A 17,664-nucleotide genomic window follows, 5' to 3' on the forward strand; every position below is an offset into this window, starting at 1 on the left:
GGAAGACCCACTGAAGTGTGGGGGTGGGGCTTGATGTAAGCAAGTTAGGCACCCAGTGTCCATCTGCACTGCTTCCTGCAGGTGGCTAGGTGTTTATGCTGAGGGGTGGAGAAGGGAACTGACACCAGCCAGCTCCTTTGTTCCTTGAGAGGTGACTCTGTGAACTCTGCCTCTCAGCGACACACTCTGAGTAGAGCAAATAATCTCCCCACTGTATGCCTCAGTCACTCTTCAGATTGCTCTTTCCATGCTGTCTGCCCCCAGGGTTGTTTGCCTACTTTCTTACCAAAAGCAGCGCAGTGCCCTCTGGACTGTATCCCATACATCCTGGCTGCCTTTAAAACTCCAGGCTATAAGCCCCTTTCATTTCAAGAACTCACAAACTTCACCCCCTCTTGTTTCCCAAGCCAGTGGCTATGGGGAAATGTTCTCCTGTGTGTTCTCCTGTGTGCTCCTCTCTCTCTCTCACCTTCTTAGCGACCACAGCTCCCTTCCCACCACAGTGGCTGTAATCCATTTCTTTCCCAAAGTGTGTCTCTGCACTTTTTACCTTCTTCAATGTGGCCCCTTCTCTCCCTTTAGTTGCGGAGTTTGTTCTGTCAGTCCTCAGGTTAATTCCTGGGGTATTTAGCATGATTTGCTAGTTATCTAGTTGTATTCATGGAATGAGGTGAGCCTAAGATCCTTCTACTCTGCCACCATCTTCCTGTTACTACCTGTACCCGACAAAGATTTTTTTTTTAAATCCTTTGAGACTTCATTGAACTGCTACAGAAAGACTTTTGATCCATATATCATCATTAGGGCCAGAGACCTAATAAAACTTTTAACAATGAGTGTTTCATTTGAGCAGGCAGTACAAATTCTTCAAGATGATGTTGCTTGTGAAATCATTAAAATAGGTTCGTTCATAAGAAATAAAATTTGTAAAAAGAAGACAATGTTACTACCTATAATGACTCATTGGTCCCAAAGGATCTACATTGAAGGCTTTGGAACTTTTAACAAACTGTTATGTTATGGTTCAGGGAAAAATAGTTTCAGTCATTGGACCTTTTAGTGGCTTAAAAGAGGTTCAAAAAGTAGTCTGAGATACTATGAAGAATATTTGTCCAATTTATAACATTAAAACCTTAATGATTAAATGAGAGTGGGCAAAAGATTCTGAATTAAGATCACAAAGTTGGGAAATATTTTTGCCATAGTTCAAGCACAAGAATGTGAATAAACGCAAGGAACCAAAGAAAAAAACTGTCAAGAAAGAGTACACACCATTCCCACTATCACAGTCAGAAAGATTGGTAAAGAATTAGCTAGTGGTGAAAATTTTCTGAAGGCAAGTCAAAAGAAGTGACAGAAAATGGAAGCTATAAAGGCTAAACAAGAGGAAGCTCTCGGGTAAGAGACAACAGGAAAGAAACAAAGCTTTTATTCCACCTAAAGAAAAGCCAGTTGTGAAACCAGAGGAAGCTTCTACTGAAAATAAAATTGATGTGGCTGCCATCAAGGAAAAGGTTAAGAAAGTAAAGAATAAGAAACTGGGAGCTCCTTCAGCGAAGAAGTTAGACTTAAAATGGAAGCAGATGAAAAAAAGAAGAGAAGAAAAAGAAGTAACATTAAAAAAAAAAAAAAGGAAACCAAAAAACAAACAAAAACCCCTGGATGAGAACTCACTAAGCCATATCCTTTTGTAAAGGATTTTGAGATACTAGGGCATTAGTAGCCTATGTGTGAGAGGGAATACTCTGAACACATTTTTCTGAGTTTGTGTCATTCTTCAAAACAGTGTTTATATAAACAGCTATTCTTTATAAATATAAATTATTGTATTCTCTGTGTGTTTTTTGAAAAACTTTATGCTAGAAAGCAGTATATATGTCTTTGTATATATTGCATCTAATCTGTTTTGGCATGTTTTGCCTGAGCATGACATTAGATGTAATTTTTAGATTGTTTATATAAAGATTTTTGAAATGTGGCTATTGTAATTATCCATCAAATCCAGTGTTTGATGCCACTGGTTAGTCTTTAAATATAATCATGTCCTACCACTTGGTTTTGAGAAAAAAATATGCAAATTTTGCAGTGCTCAAGAAAAAAAAAGAATAATTATAATTCCTAAATATTTAGTCTGATATTCTTTTTAATGTCTATACAAATTTATAAGTTTATATAAATATTAAGATTATCAAAAATATTAAATGCAAAATTATCTTATTTTGACAGTTAATTCATGGAAAAATCACAGCACTGTGGAAAAACAGTTGCTTAAATATGGAGTTTCTGTGGTTTGTTTTACCTTGAACAAATGTTGCTGTGAACTTTTTGAATGCCACTGAAGGGCCATTAGAGCAGTTCCTAGGATTAGGTTGCCGCATCTTGAATTGGACTGAGCAAAGAAATGGACTCCAGCTATTGTAACCTAAAAACTGTGAAAACAAAAAGGATATTTTGGTGAGAAGGAATGTCTTAGAAGCTAAACGCAGTTCATCATGTTCAGCTAATGGGACTGGATAATTCTTGTGATTGAAGCTTTTTGTAAAATTATTGTGTAATGTTTAAGTGGAAGAGGTATACTATCTACCATGGAAGCAAAAAGTGGTTTCAGATAGTCTCTTAATTCATCTCTAACAAGGGACATAATCCCTATATATAATGGAAAAAAATTTGTAGAAGATCTTTCTTCTTTCCAAATCCTAATAAACATTATTATCAAAATATATATCATTTGGAGTCTATTAAAACAACAGTTATTTGGAGAAGGGGTTCTTTTATCTATTGAATCAATACAAAGGACTTCAATTATTTCCGTAGACTTGAGAGAAACAACAGCATCAGCTGATTGGTATTTCACAGAATGGAATGCAGTCCAGAGGGAAGTCCCTGGGTGCAGTGGAATAAATGGTAGACTCTGGTATCAGATAGTCATATTTGTGTTCCAGCCTCAACACTTACTTATTATATCATCTTGGGCATGTAAACTACATGTTTGAGGTACAACATTTTTATTTAGCAGAGAAATGTAATAATCTGTACATCATGAAGTGATTGGAACGTTAAATGATGGAACATGGGTAATGCACCCAGCAAAGTGCGTAAAGAGAATGCAAGAATCAGGGTTCCTTCTTACTTGGAGTCATAATACTTCCTTCTAACTTCATCTTGTTAGTCTATTTCTGTGCCCCGAAGCACCCAGCAGTGCTTGAGTGTTTGAAGACATCCTTGATTCCCAAACCCACCTTCAGGTCTTCTTTTTCCCCAGTTAAGATTTTCAAAAGGAGGATGAAAGCAATGTTGGCTGTACGGCATTTCTTGGAAAAGGAAAGAGACCCTTGGGAAGTGAAACTTGTTGCAATGAAAACAAAACAAAACAACAAGAACTGGGTGTCTAGGAACTCAGTGGTGGTCTCTTGGTTGCTGGTGATATCATAAGGAAGACTGGTATTTGGATGGAATAAACTAGGTTGTACTTAATGTGATACCAGTTGCATGAGAAACTTCACAACTTCATGTTTTCTCCAATGCCTGCTTTTTAGACTTTCATAAAATCTCTGAAGTCTTTCATTCTGTTGAAATAATTTCCCTCTTTTTGATGCTATATGAGTCAATAGCTCATACGTCTTTTTCCTTTCTTACTTTGGTACTATCTGTAATAAATGAGACTTCTCTTTTTCTTAGATTTAAAAGAGGGGAAAGAAAAAAAATCTTATTTGGCTGACAGACGGATCAGTTTAACATGGTAGTTGTCTGTGGGATTCAGTGGATGAGTAAAGGGCAATTGTATGGTCTTGTTTATGAGCATGCCCAATTATTCTGTACCTAACCCAGAGGTGCTGGAAAAAAGGAAAAAAGATAGGACTTGGGCAATTTATGGCAACTGGGTTCTTTTCCCAACAAGATGAGTTTTTGGAAAGAATTTTATATTCTCTATAGTTATCTTTTTGAACATCCTGAAGTTGTAGGCATTCATATTAGAAAACAAACTGGATTTCTTTGCTTTGAATGGCTTCTCAAAAAGTTATAATGTAAAACTGATGTTGAATGTCTAATGTAGGTCATCCTTTCCTATACATGGGAACAAGTCAGACAATGCTACTTCTTTGTGAAGTTAATAAGTGTCAGGACAGTAAAAATATAACAATAAAAAATCCCAAGGAAGAGTGCTACATTCAAATAAATTTGGATACACTTAAATGGAAAGGGAAGGAGTTGAAAAATCAGTATTCTGAAAAATATTATAGATTAATGTGTATTATAAATCTTTCTCAGGGGATTATATATAGCATATTCCCTAATTTTTAGGTAAGATACTTTTATTTTACTTCTGGGAGAAACATCTGTCCATATACTATCATGGGATTATATTTGAGCTCTTCTATATGGGGAAGTGACATGGTGAAATGAAGGATCATAAACTTGAACATTAGAAAAGAATGAGCCGGGATCTTACCTCTACCTCTTACAAGCAATGTTGTAGAGGCAGATTTTGTATTTGTAAAGATTATTTGAGTAAGGTATATAAACCTTGTAATATACAGTGCACACAGCAAATGGTAGCAATTTTTATTAAATAAAAGAATGTATTCCAAGAAAGATGCAAATATTTAGATACATGTTTTGAGATAATACATAAAAAATTTTCACAAGGAATAAATACTAAACTATTCACAGGAAAAATTTTAATAGATTTATTTATAAATGCCATCTCTCATTTGGATAAAAATTTAGTGATTGGAAACTTGAGATAAATAACATTATTGCTGCAACATAAAGATCATTCTATCCAGAAAACCTTCTGAAACAATATAGATATTTTTAGTTCATTGAAGTACAGATATCCTAACACAAATATGTTCCATGAGCAAGAACCCAATAGTTTAAAAGTCTGAATTCAAATCAAGTTAATTTGATAACACATTTATGAAGTGTGTATTTGTGTAAAACTTTTTTTGTTAAAACTATTCATTCTCTTCCCAATAATGATGATTACTATTTTTAGAATTCTCAATGAGGAACAGAGTTCTAAATTTCACAGGTGCTTGAATTTCATGTCCTATATTTTCCAGTCAGTGGCAAATGCTTTCCCAGGGTTACTAACTCTAATCATTGCTGCAATACTTACCTAAGTAATTTTACCGGAGGAATAGAAATCTAAACTGAAATGTAAGATCTTAATTGTTAAATCAAGCTTACCATCAGACTGTTTTGGCATTTGTTAGAAAGCTGTTTTCTACCTCTCTTAAGGCTCATCGATATTCCAAGTGTTTCCTTTAGCTGCTAGAAGTGGCAGAATCTTCTTCCTAGAAGAAGAGAATGGAGAGGACAGACGTCCAGTGGAATCTTATTTTTCTACAGCCACTCTGGAAAACAGTGTGGAGGTCCCTTAAAAAGTTAAAAATTGAGCTACCCTATGATCCAGCCATTGCACTACTGGGTATTTACCCCAAAGATACAGACGTAGTGAAGAGAAGGGCCATATGCACCCCAATGTTCATAGCAGCATTGTCCACAATAGCTAAATCGTGGAAGAAGCCCAGATGCCCTTCAACAGATGACTGGATTAAGAAGTTGTGGTCCATATATACAATGGAATATTACTCAGCTATCAAAAAGAATGATTTCTCAACATTTGCTGCAACATGGACGGCACTGGAGGAGATAATGCTAAGTGAAATAAGTCAAGCAGAGAAAGACAACTATCATATGATTTCTCTCATCTATGGAACATAAGAACTAGGAAGATCGGTAGGAGAAGAAAGGGATAAAGAAAGGGGGGTAATCAGAAGGGGGAATGAAGCATGAGAGACTATGGACTCTGAGAAAAAAACTGAGGGCTTCAGAGGGGAGGGGGTGGGGGAATGGGATAGGCTGGTGATGGGTAGTAAGGAGGGCACGTATTGCATGGTGCACTGGGTGTTATACGCAACTAATGAATCATCGAACTTTACATCAGAAACCAGGGATGTACTGTATGGCGACTAACATAATATAATAAAGAAATATTATTAAAAAAATAAAAGAAATTTGCATTTTGTATTTTTAATGGAATCAGGAATTTGAATCATCTAGCTGGTAATTTAGATAAGTAAAAAGTCTTTTCATAAAGAAAAAAAATAAGTTCATTACTCTTTTGGTTTGATGTTGTATGTTAATGAAATTGTATTATCATTCCAAACTGTAGAATTTATTTCTCTAGTTAATGCAACAGTGAAATTACTCAGTTGGAACAAAATTTAAAATGATTTATTATTATTTGGTTTTGATAATTAAAACAATAGTTCTAGGGAAATAATAGGTTATAGTTTTCCTGCCCTTTTACTTTCAATTCCTTGGTCTCTACACACATGAATTATGGGTTTTTTTTATGAGGCAGCATGTGCTTTTTAAAAAGATCTAATCTGACCATCTATGACTTCTATATGGAGCGTTAACCTACTTACATTTAATGTGTTATTAATATGGTTGGTTTAAATCCATCATCATCTTGCTATTATTTGTTATATATCTCATCTGTACTTTTTTCTCTTTCTCCCCTTTTTCTGCCTTCTTTATGGATCAATAGATTATTTATTGACTTAGCTTTCAATTATAGGTCAATTTTTCCTATTTCTTTTTGTGATTGTGAATTCTGTTATGTTGGGTGTTGGATTTATTTGCATTCTCATATACATTCTTTATCCTCTGGGACCTAGTTAAATTAGTTGGAAATAATTTGAATCTTTGGGTCTTGCTTTTAAGATTTGTTATGCTTGACAAGAACAGTGCTCAATCTTAGTCTAATTTTCTTCCATTACTGAGGCAAGATTCTTCTGTGTATTCTGTGTAATGCACTATGAATTACAAGTTTTTCCAGTGTGCCTGAAGAGAACAGGCCCTATTCACAGCCAAGAGGAAATGTCAGGCACTGTTACCAGTAATTGTTTTTGGTGAACTTTTCTCCAGTATTAGGTAGGTTTCTCATGTGCATGTAGTAATCAGTACTTGGATTAATACTCAGAGGAGACTCTGCAGATCTGGAGTTCTCTGTCTCTGCTGCTCTATTGTCTCTGACACTGTGCTAAAAACTCTGGCTGCACTGGTATCCCCAGTCTCCTCATAGTCAGGGAGTATGCCAAACTCCACTTGGCTTCCACCTCTTTGGACTATGCCCTGGAAAAGTATATTTGGCTGAGGCAGTCCTAGGTATTTGCTGGTTTGTTTCCTTAGGGATCACTGTCCCTCATTGTCTGATGTCTAGAACCTTGCAAATAACAGTTTCATATGTTTTGTTCATTTTTTAAATTTAGTTCTTTCGGAAGAATCTGAATTTGTTATTCTATCTTGGCTGGAAGTGGAATTTATTCCTGTTATTTTTAAAGATTAATAAACTGTGATTTAAGAAATTAACATTCACAAATCAATCTGATTATATTAGAATCATGAGTGAGATTACAAGAAAAAAATTTCCAATTTGTAACAACTAAAGTCACAATAAGACTGATGATATCAAACTAGTTTAAAATTGTGTTACTGACCTTGGTTCTGGTGCACTTTAGCCGTTTATTACATATTGATCCTCCGTTGAAATGAAATGAAGAGTTCAGCTTTCCACTGATCCATGGAGATAATGACTATGCACTTCAAGTCAAAAATAATCTTAGTATTAATATAGCTTTTGATGTACTAGTCAGTTAATTTCACATCACATTTTTACTTTGGGAAGGATGAGGATTAAGTATTTTATCAAGAAGAAGCATACTCTGATAATACATCCCACAGTTTAGCTACTTGGGAGAGCTATGATAAGGGCATCATCTGTAATTTTCAGGTTGGCCTTAGATTTGGTTAGAGCAAGCACACTTGGTTACAGCAGAAACAATAGGACAAACTCCAGTGCTATGGTTAAGAAGAGTGTGGAGACAGAGAGGCAAAGGCAGTAGAGGTCCCAGGAACACAGGGAACAGCAGTATATGAGATGACTGCAAAGAGAAGACATATCCAAGATAATCCATGATACAGGCACGATGGGAAGAGTCACCTCTGGTCACACATGGACTGAGCAAGTGATGTCATGACAGTAAGTGTAAGTGGCAAGAGCCTGATGACAGAGCCTAGCTTCCTTCAAACAGGAACCCACCTCAGCTTCCCTTCTTGAGCAAGTCTGACTGTCTCTTTCCTTTTGAAAATATCTCCCGTGAGGGTAGGGTCCTTATCGTATTGTTCAAAGTTACATTGCAAGCTTTTAGCATAGTGCTACAGAACAAGCACTTGTGGTTTTATTGAACGAATATTTGATTAAGTTGGATGAATGAGAAAGGCAGTAGAAATACAATGTGAGAATTAGAATATCTCAAACCTCAAAAATTAGTTCTAAACCCCAAGAATAAGAATGGAGTTGAGAAGTCATTTTGAGTCAATGATTTTCATTTTACAGGTATACAAACAGAATATTAGGACAATTCAGATTCTACTTTTACCTTGTCTGTATTCTTGAGAGTTTTGTATTTTTGTGTGTGTGATATGTAGTAGATGTTTTGAGAGACTAATGTCTCCAGTTTTAAAAGAATGACCTACTTCAGTTATAGTTAATTAGTTTGCCATTTAATTCCCATATGAAAAATTGATTTTTTTACTCACAAATACTACAGATTATCACTAAAACAATTCCATCATAATCACATTTAAGTTTGTGTAGTTGTAATTGCTAGTGTAATTATAGTTATTTTGGTTTTTATCATTTAATTAGATCATAAAGTTTAATTCTTCAAAATATAAAAAAGACCACATTTTTAAAAGTTATAACTATTTTTAAACTTATTTTACTTAAGTAGAAATTACCCAATTGTAACTAAAATCATTCATTTGTATGTAAAATCTGGTTTTCCAGCAAGTCAGTGATGTCATTCAACAAACTGACAAATACTTGTCTTTGCCTCGTATGCTAATGCATGTATGAAAACTATTTCCCTATATAGTGTTAAATACTCTACACCAGAGGTCAGCAAATTTCAACCTATAAGACAAATGTTTTTCTAAATAAACTTTTTGGGGGCCTTCTGTTTTTTTTTAAGTAAAAACATTTTGAGACAAAGCCTTGCCCATTCATTTACCTATTGTCTATAGCTGCTTTCAAGTTTCAACAGCAGAGCTGAGTAGTTGTGGTAGAAACTATGACCAGCAAAGCCTTAAACACTGATTATTTAGCATTTTACAGAATAAATGTTTGCCGATCCCTGCTTAAAACAATGGGAAAATAGGAAAAATATGACTTCTCCTTGCAAAGATTACCTTGATAAAATAAAAGAGTAATGCTTTTCAAATCAATTCTGGTTTTAGAGATTAAAAGTTTTTAACATTACTTTCCTGGGAAGTCCGTGCATCTTTGTACCATGCTTAGAACTGAATTTCTGAACTAGCAGTATACCATTTACCAGTATTTCAGGAAGACTCAGCAGTTACGGCAAATTAAGATGGCCGCAAATTCTCTGATACCCCTTCCTTTGAGAGAGATCTCTCTCCCCTTCCCTTTCATGTAGGAAGGATTTGTGATCAATTTCACAAATAAATTACAGAAGAAGTGACTCTGGCAGTTTCTGGACTTAGGCCTTAAGAGATGGCAGCTTTTCCTTCTAGTCTTGGAGTTTTTACTTTTGAGGCCCTCAACTATGATATAAAAATGACTACCCTAACACTGTCCTTCTGGGAGAAACTTGTGCCACCTGGAAAGGCCCTGGAGGATGAGATCCCCTGCCCCTGTCTTCCCACCTGCTGCAACAAGGATCAGAAAACCACCCAGTCAAGCCCTTCCCAAATTCCTAACATAACAAATTTTGAACAAATTAAAATAGTTGTTTTAAGGCATGAAATGTTAGGGGTAGTTTGTTATGTGGCAACATTTAACAGGATCAGATTTCATTTATAATCTGATTTTTATTGCTGTAAATGAAGCCTGGAGACACAAAATTCCTGAAGGAAAGGAGCAAATAGTCAGTAGCAGATCATGCTTCCCACTTCCACAACTTTCACCACAGTCTCTGCACCTTAAAGAATGGGAGCTTGTCTTGCTGGCTCAGGTATCTGCATGTGCAGATTGCCAACAGATGTTTGCCAGTTAGATGGACAGATTACACTTCTCTTCTGAATATGCAGTCAGATGATCCTATCAAATCTACTTCCTTGGCAAGCATATTGCTTTGTTAAATGCAAGAAAAGGTTAAAGCTTTTGTGTCTTACACTGTTAGCAGACCAGAGTTCATTTCTCATTCGTGGTATGTGTCCAGGAGAATCAAGAGAACCCATACATGGTCACTGGCAGACCAACAGTGCACTAATTCATATTCCCCTCTGTAAGTTATAATATCATGCCTACTTCTTGAAGGACTGTCAGGAAATTTTCTGTTAATATAGTGGTCTAAATTCCAATCAAACCTCTTTCTAATATCTCAGATTTTAAAAAAGAATGCCATTTAAAAGTCCTCATCTGTTTCATTCTTAGTACTTAACTAAATGGTAACCAATAAAGAGAATGCCCATTTATAGCTAAAGAAATGTCCTAGATCCCTCCTTTAAAGGTCCTTTATGCAAATACAGTCATACTTGGAGTTATTGGGGTTTAGACCCTCAACATACAAATGTGGAGGGAGAGACAATTCAGCCCACAACAATAAGTGTACATACTTACTCATTTTGTAACACTCCATAGTGCTTGTAATACCTTAGAACGCAAAGTAGATTTTACTTCTTCACACTGGTAAGTTTCAGTTAGCTTTAGGATCTTTGTGTCAATTTGGTATAAAATTTGTCTCCTGCCTTACTCCCGGGTCACTTCTCACAAGGCCACATTCGTACTGCCTTTAGGAACACGCTCCTTTTTCTCACATGAGTGGCAATCTGGAAAGTCAGATATTTAAGTCTCCTAAAAAAGGAAATTAAGTGTAAGTAGTATCTTGATGTGTGGTTTCAAAAATTTTCTCTGAAAATTTTTCATTTGCATTTGTCTTGTAAGTGTCATAGTACTTGTCTAGGAATAGGAACATCTAGGCTTAGATAAAAGTCAGTTATTTAGTTTAATAACTACCAAGACTTTTCGCACTGTTCCAAGTATATTAACTTGCTAGCTAAAGGACATATAACAACACAAGTGCAGGTAGGCATTTTCAATATAGGCTTACTCAGTTCCTCTGCTTATATTTTGGTATATGCTTTGGTTTTAATTCCTCAGAATCTAAAGGAATTATTTGCATTTAGTTTTGAGGTAACTTGAAAAATTGCTAATTGACTTCCTCAGCTTAGTATGTAAATATCAGAATTGATATAGTGAAAAATTATTTAACAGGGATTATGTAAGTATATCAAGTGCCAGAAATGACACCTGATATTTATAATACAATAAAATTGTATTGGAGTATATTTTAAAACATTGTAGCATATAGTATATGAAGTATGAAAAAGGAACCTAGTGTGAAACCTCATTCTGGAAATATATGTATTGGACATATTAATGAAAGATAAGAATAGTCATTTACATTCATTTTTGAAGATTGAAGAGATAAGAATTTTTATTTTAATTAATACATACAGAAAATATGTAATAATTTAGATATTTAAAATTCCTTTGCAATATAGCTTTTTTCTCAGTTATAAATCAGGTACAATAATTACAAAATCAGGTGAAGTCACCTACAATCAGTGGCCAAAACCAAATACATATCATGAAGATTCTAAACTGGACACTTTTTTATGTTTTTTATGCACATTATATATGCTGACTTTCACAATTTTTATCAAGAAGCCAAATGTAAGATACATATACGTATATAGGTATATATATACACATCACATACATATCATAGCTAAGAATAGTGTTGCTGGATACCATGCTATGTGGTTGATTACACAATGACTGAATGTGGAAAATTCTACTTTCATCTCCTGGCACTTTGAGGAGGAGGGGAAGTAAAGGGTGGGGAAATAAACTTAAGCAATGTGACATTAAATTATATCCCAAAGTCATTCCGATATGCCACTTTTGAAAGAATTTTTTTTTTTTTCTATCGTGGCTGGCCATTTGGGAAGTAAGAAATGATGATACATACTACATCTACCCAGTAATGTAAGCAAAATTCTAAAAATAAAAATTCTGATAAGCAAATGGTTATTATGAGGTATAAATAAGAAGAGAAAATAGCACAAAATGTCAATTGGATTTTGAGGTTTGTATAAAAGCCATCAAGCAGTGGGTGTCCAATGCTTTCTTGACATTTGTGCTTATGTTAATTGCAAGATAAATAAAATGTGAGCATTTTGAATACAGAAAGGAAAATGCTGTTAACCTTCTGTAGACTGAACTTTATAAAGCTGTTCTAATGTGTAAATATTGCTGAAATTAAAGGACAGAGTATATATCTTTTTTTAAGAGACAATGATTCCAGTCTGACCCAAATTCATTTTATGTCTTGGGAAAGAGTTTACAGTGCTTATATGGACATATTAGCCCAATGATAAAGAACCATGGGTGGGTGCACAGTGGCACTTCCCAAAAGAAATAAGAGGCTATTGTACAAAAAAAGTAAAAGAATCTTGGGGTGCCTGGGTGGGTCAGTCGGTTTAGTATCTGACTCCTTATTTGGGCTCAGATCATGATATAGGGTCATGAGATTGAGTCCTGCATCTAGCCCCATGCTCAGCCTCAGCGTGGAGTCTGCTTGAGATTCCCTCTCCTTCTTCCCCTCTCCCAACTCGTGCTTGCTCTGCCTCTCTCAAATAATAATTTAAAAAGAATAAAAGAATTTAATGTGGTTCTGTTTTTCTAAAGTGAGCCATCCAAGGACTCTCTTTATGAATAATATTAAATGTTCAATCTGTATCATTTTATAATGCAACAAACCAACCATCTTCTTAAAATATATAGCTTTTACTTTCCTGCTTCTATCATTATCTTTTTAAAAAGTGCATTTGTCATTATAGACAAGGACCAAAAAAAAGAATTCTGTACAAAAAATACATACATTTAGGATAGGGATATAAAGAATCAAACAAAAGGCCAAAACACAAATCAAAATACTGAAGAAAAGCTACATAGATTGGCCTAAGCAACTGAAAGAAGTTGGAGGGGAATGTTTTAAGATGGTGGGAAGATTATCTACAGGGGAAGTTCAGGGGAAGATATTTATATTAGTGCCTACCTCATTCAAACTAAGTAATTAAAGATAGGGAACCTCTGTGTGACACATGATTATCAGTCCTTAGCAATAAATATGCCTTTTTAATTTTATTTTAAGATTTTTTATTATTCACTTGAGAGAGAGAGAGATTGAGAACATGAGCAGGGGCAAGGGCCAGAGAGAAGGAGAAATAGACTCCCACCGAGCAGGGAGCCACGCAGGGCCCAATCCCAGGACCCTGGCATCATGACCTGAGCCAAAGGCAGAATTTTAACCACCTGAGCCCCCCAGGTACACCTAGTGGTTGCAGTAGAAGTTCATATGTCATATGCTGAGAAATATATTATCTTTTTTAAATAAATCCAAAGTCTTGGTGAAGCTGCTGCCTCTAATAAGTTTAATAAAAAACATATTTAATGGGGCACCTGGGTGGCTCAGTTGTTAAGCATCTGCCTTCGGCTCAGGGTGTGATCCCGGAGTCCGAGGAGCCTGCTTCTTCCTCTCCCACTCCCCCTGCCTGTGTTCTCTCTCTCGCTGGCTGTCTCTCTCTGTCAAAGAAATAAATAAAATCTTAAAAAAATAATAAAAAAATATAAAACATATTTAAGGTATAAAGGTGGAAAATTCTTTCGTGCTAAAGTGACATGAACTCCATATGGCTCTGTATTTCCTTTACCTTCTGACCAGAATGTCTGTATCATACTGAAAATAATACTGTTCCCTAGAGTCCTAGTTCACATACTACCCCTTCAGATAATATTTCCAGTATCCTTAGGGAAGGATAATTTGTCTTCTCTGTTTCTGTGTGTTACATTATATTACCCCCTAATAATCTTCCCATGGCATTAAAAGTACGTACATTGTCTTTTCTCTTTTATTAGATGGCATGTTACATGAAGGAAGATTTTATTCATTTTGCACTTTAGTTTTTATGTCCCACATACAATGAAAGCTCAAAGAACACAGAGGAAATAATGGATGTAGTTCCTGGCCTGATGATTTGGAGTTTGAGATATATTACCATTTACTTATTCTTCCGCCACTGCTCTGCCGTTCTGGATTTCATAATTGACGTAAGGCATAAAAAATGCTTAATGCAGTGCCTGGCACATAGTAAACACTTTTTAAATAATCACACTCCTATTATTAAGTCTGCCCATTTAAGTAATTCTTCTCTCCACTTCTTCAAACACCCAGATCTTCCTACTCTGATACTGAAACCTGAGCCTCCGCTCTACAGATAGCCTTCTCATCTCAAAGCCTGGATAGATCACATTAGCATTTGTAAGTAAAAGTTATACTTTTGGGATGAGGTCAATACCAAGTTATCATACTCTTAATCACTGGAAGACTTTCCTCCCTCCCTCCTCCAAAATATATCTCCTGACTTGCCATTTACTTACAGTGTAAATAAGTATAATAAGAGAGAAACATGGAATTTTCTATAATAAATATAAGGTATGCTAAAAGAATATAAAATGAAGACAAATTAATTCTGCCTGGACCACAAAGGAAGGCACTACAGAGTTAGATTTTTGCCAAGTCTTGAAAGATGAATAGACAAGTGAATAAAGAATGAATAAGCCAAAAAAGCGGAGGCAAAAAATTTCATGGATTATATAGAAAACCATGATTGAGTCTGAATGACCAAATCATGGGGTTGGTGGAGAGCAGGATGTGAGGGATATGAAACCTCCAAAGTTGAAAGGAGCCATATTGCAAGAGTATTAAATGTTATGTGAAGGAGTGATCTATTGTTGACAAAGCCTACGTGAAGAGATTTGTATTTTATAGCAGTAACTAAAGGGAGAAAATTGATGTCCAGGGGAAGAGAATTGGTGCAAATCTGTTGTAGTAGTGCATTAATGATGATGAGGGCAAGTAACCATGGGTATGGAACAGGATAGATAGATTTGAGCACCATATTATGGTGGATTGCAAAAGTTAGAGGAAGTGCAGTCCGCAATAAATACCCTCAGGTTCAGTAAATCACAAAACTCACTGAGGCTGTTATACTCCGAGGGTATGGTTATTACAGGATATGGATTAAAGCCAGCCCCAAGGAAAGAAACTCAAAATGCAGAGAAACATGGAGTTTCCAGGTGTCCTCTACCCGTGGAGTCATGGAAAACTCAGTGTTGATACCCAAATATCAATAGGATGTGATTTTAATAGTGAAAGGATAACCAAATATTTTGAGGGCTCCAAAAGGATTTTCAGTTCCTAGCTTCCATGAAACTAGACAGTTACCTCCTTCCCCTTCTTTTTCCTCCTCCTTCTCTTTTTCTTCTTCTCCTTTTCCTCCTCTACTTCCTCCTCGTCCTCCTCCTTCTTCCTCTTCCTGTCCTCTTCTTTCTCTTCTTCTCCTCCTTCTCTTTATTGCTCTTCCTCTTCCTCCTCTTCTTCTTTTTTCAACAAGACATACTTTTATTTTTCAGAAGTGAAAATGACAAGTGGCAACTTACCTTTGGAAAGGACATTAAAGAATATCAGGGTAATAAGCTAGCTATCTCATAGAGATAGTAGCCTAAGAAAGAGTGTTATCATACAGCTTTCAAAAAAATTCTATCAAATAAATCTCAGAATAATATGCTTTTAACTAAAACAGCAAAACAAAACCACCACCACCAACAAAAAATTATATAGATCCATTAAATGGTATGTGAAGAAGTAAAATGGAAAACTTGGAAATCCACATACTGAGAGTGCTCTTTTAAAATCAAGGAAGCCCAAATCCTACATTGAAATAGGAATGGAAATCAGTTAGGCTTCTAAAACTCTACAGTGTAAAACTTTAACAAATGTAAGGCAGGGTATCCAAGGTAAGATCAGTCTGCCCCCAGCCATCCAAGGGAAAGAGCCAGTGCAACTGCCGCTTGATACAAATAGCCATTTGCATTTCAGCAAGACCTGGGCTTAAGAAAACCAACTCCATTTCCAGTAAAATGTGTTTCGTTGCCACCAAAAGCCTTACAAATTATGTTGGGTGTTGAAAAACAAGGAACAAGAGCTGTGTATCTTGTACAGTTAACTGGTTCTTGTGTAGTGTCATTTCTTTTTGAATCTTTACAATTATACTCCCCGCTTTAAGGTTCTCACACTTGAGCATCTCCTTTCCATCATGATAGTGGTGGCAGCAGCTCCCCACGGTCCTGTGGTCACTGATGAACCATACGACACCCAGGAGCTGGGCAGCCATAGCCTCCAGAGCAGATGGCCACCCTTACGGGGACTGGCCCCTAGTTACCTTCTTAAAAATTTGAAGACAAATGGAAGAACAACCTAAGAGATTGTTAGGGTAGAGATAACAAGCTGGTTTTAAAAATTAATGAAGTCCAAAATTTACAACATGAAGTTTGTGATTCTTATTGGACAAACTGAAAATATGAATGGCAAAATAGGAAAATGAGACCTACAGCAGAGATAGATGGATAGAAAGAGAACAAGAGAAAGGATAGTTGAACATAGTTGCCACTATACAATAGAAACTGTCTTATCTATTTTATGACTGACACACATTAGTATTATTCAGAGCAATAATATTGTTAATGATAATAAGAGTACAGTCTTCTAATTCATCTAGATCTAATGGCAAATAGCACAAACTTACTCCTCCATGTTACCTATGTAAACCAGCAGTATCATTCTATAATCATGAGGAAATCTATCATCTATATTCTTTAATAATCTAAGAGATATTTAAACAAATATACATTATCACCAGTTTTTAAATTTGAGCCCAGTTATCTTAAAGGAATCATACTTAGCAAGTTTAATTCTTACTTTTTAAGGTGAAGTGACAGCATTTGGATACATACTTGGAAAAAGAGATATAGCAATACCAAGTATGTTAGCTAAAGCCTGGATAAATTAATAGGTAGGTAGGTCTTGCTTTGTATAGTTAAGGAAGAAAGAAAACCAACCATGTTTTTTGAACTTTATTACAAGATACATAATTAATCAAGTACTATTTATTAATGTGCTTCAAGGCATTAAAAGCTTACTCTGGGGAATATGAAAGTATGAGCCATCAAACTTACTTTTAATGATTTTGAATTATGAGTACCATGTCTTATTAATAAACACAGTGAACAAGAAAAAAATTAAAGATTGTTTATAAATAAATTACATGATTTGTGACCAGCTGAGATGCGAGCAATATCTATTACAATCCATTGGGACTTCATTCCCTTTTCTCCCTAACAATATGGGACAATTGCCCCCACCCTTCTCTCACTGAAGTTGCCCTTGTCCCCCCTAATTAAAGCTGAATGCTTTTCCCTATCAAAACAAATGTCTCCTGTTGTTCTTCACTCCCTGTTAACCAGATCAGTCTAATAACTTGGTAGCATTATAAACCTCAGTATTTATTTTTTATTAATCTCTGTTAAGTAAAATATTTTACTTATTGCACTGATCTTATGCTTTTAATAAACTTTATTAAGACATGATTTTCCTAACTGTATAGTTCAGTTGGTCTCCGCAAATGTATTCTTCTAATGTCCTCCACAGTCAAAATACA

General features: G+C 35.5%; 2 pseudogenes; one reads left to right on the top strand and one right to left on the bottom strand.

The window, feature by feature from the left end:
- Positions 1-1,666, top strand: part of LOC123783058 (KRR1 small subunit processome component homolog pseudogene) — a 37,218-nt pseudogene extending 35,552 nt beyond the window's left edge.
- Positions 1,667-15,737: 14,071 nt separating this feature from the next.
- On the bottom strand, positions 15,738-16,341 carry LOC148110012 (TM2 domain-containing protein 1 pseudogene; annotated as a pseudogene).
- Positions 16,342-17,664: the final 1,323 nt, after the last annotated feature.

The sequence above is a fragment of the Ursus americanus genome, chromosome 6 (genome assembly GCF_024610735.1).
Source record: "Ursus americanus isolate L20-20 chromosome 6, mUrsAme1.1.p, whole genome shotgun sequence".
Taxonomy (NCBI): Eukaryota; Metazoa; Chordata; class Mammalia; order Carnivora; family Ursidae; genus Ursus; species Ursus americanus.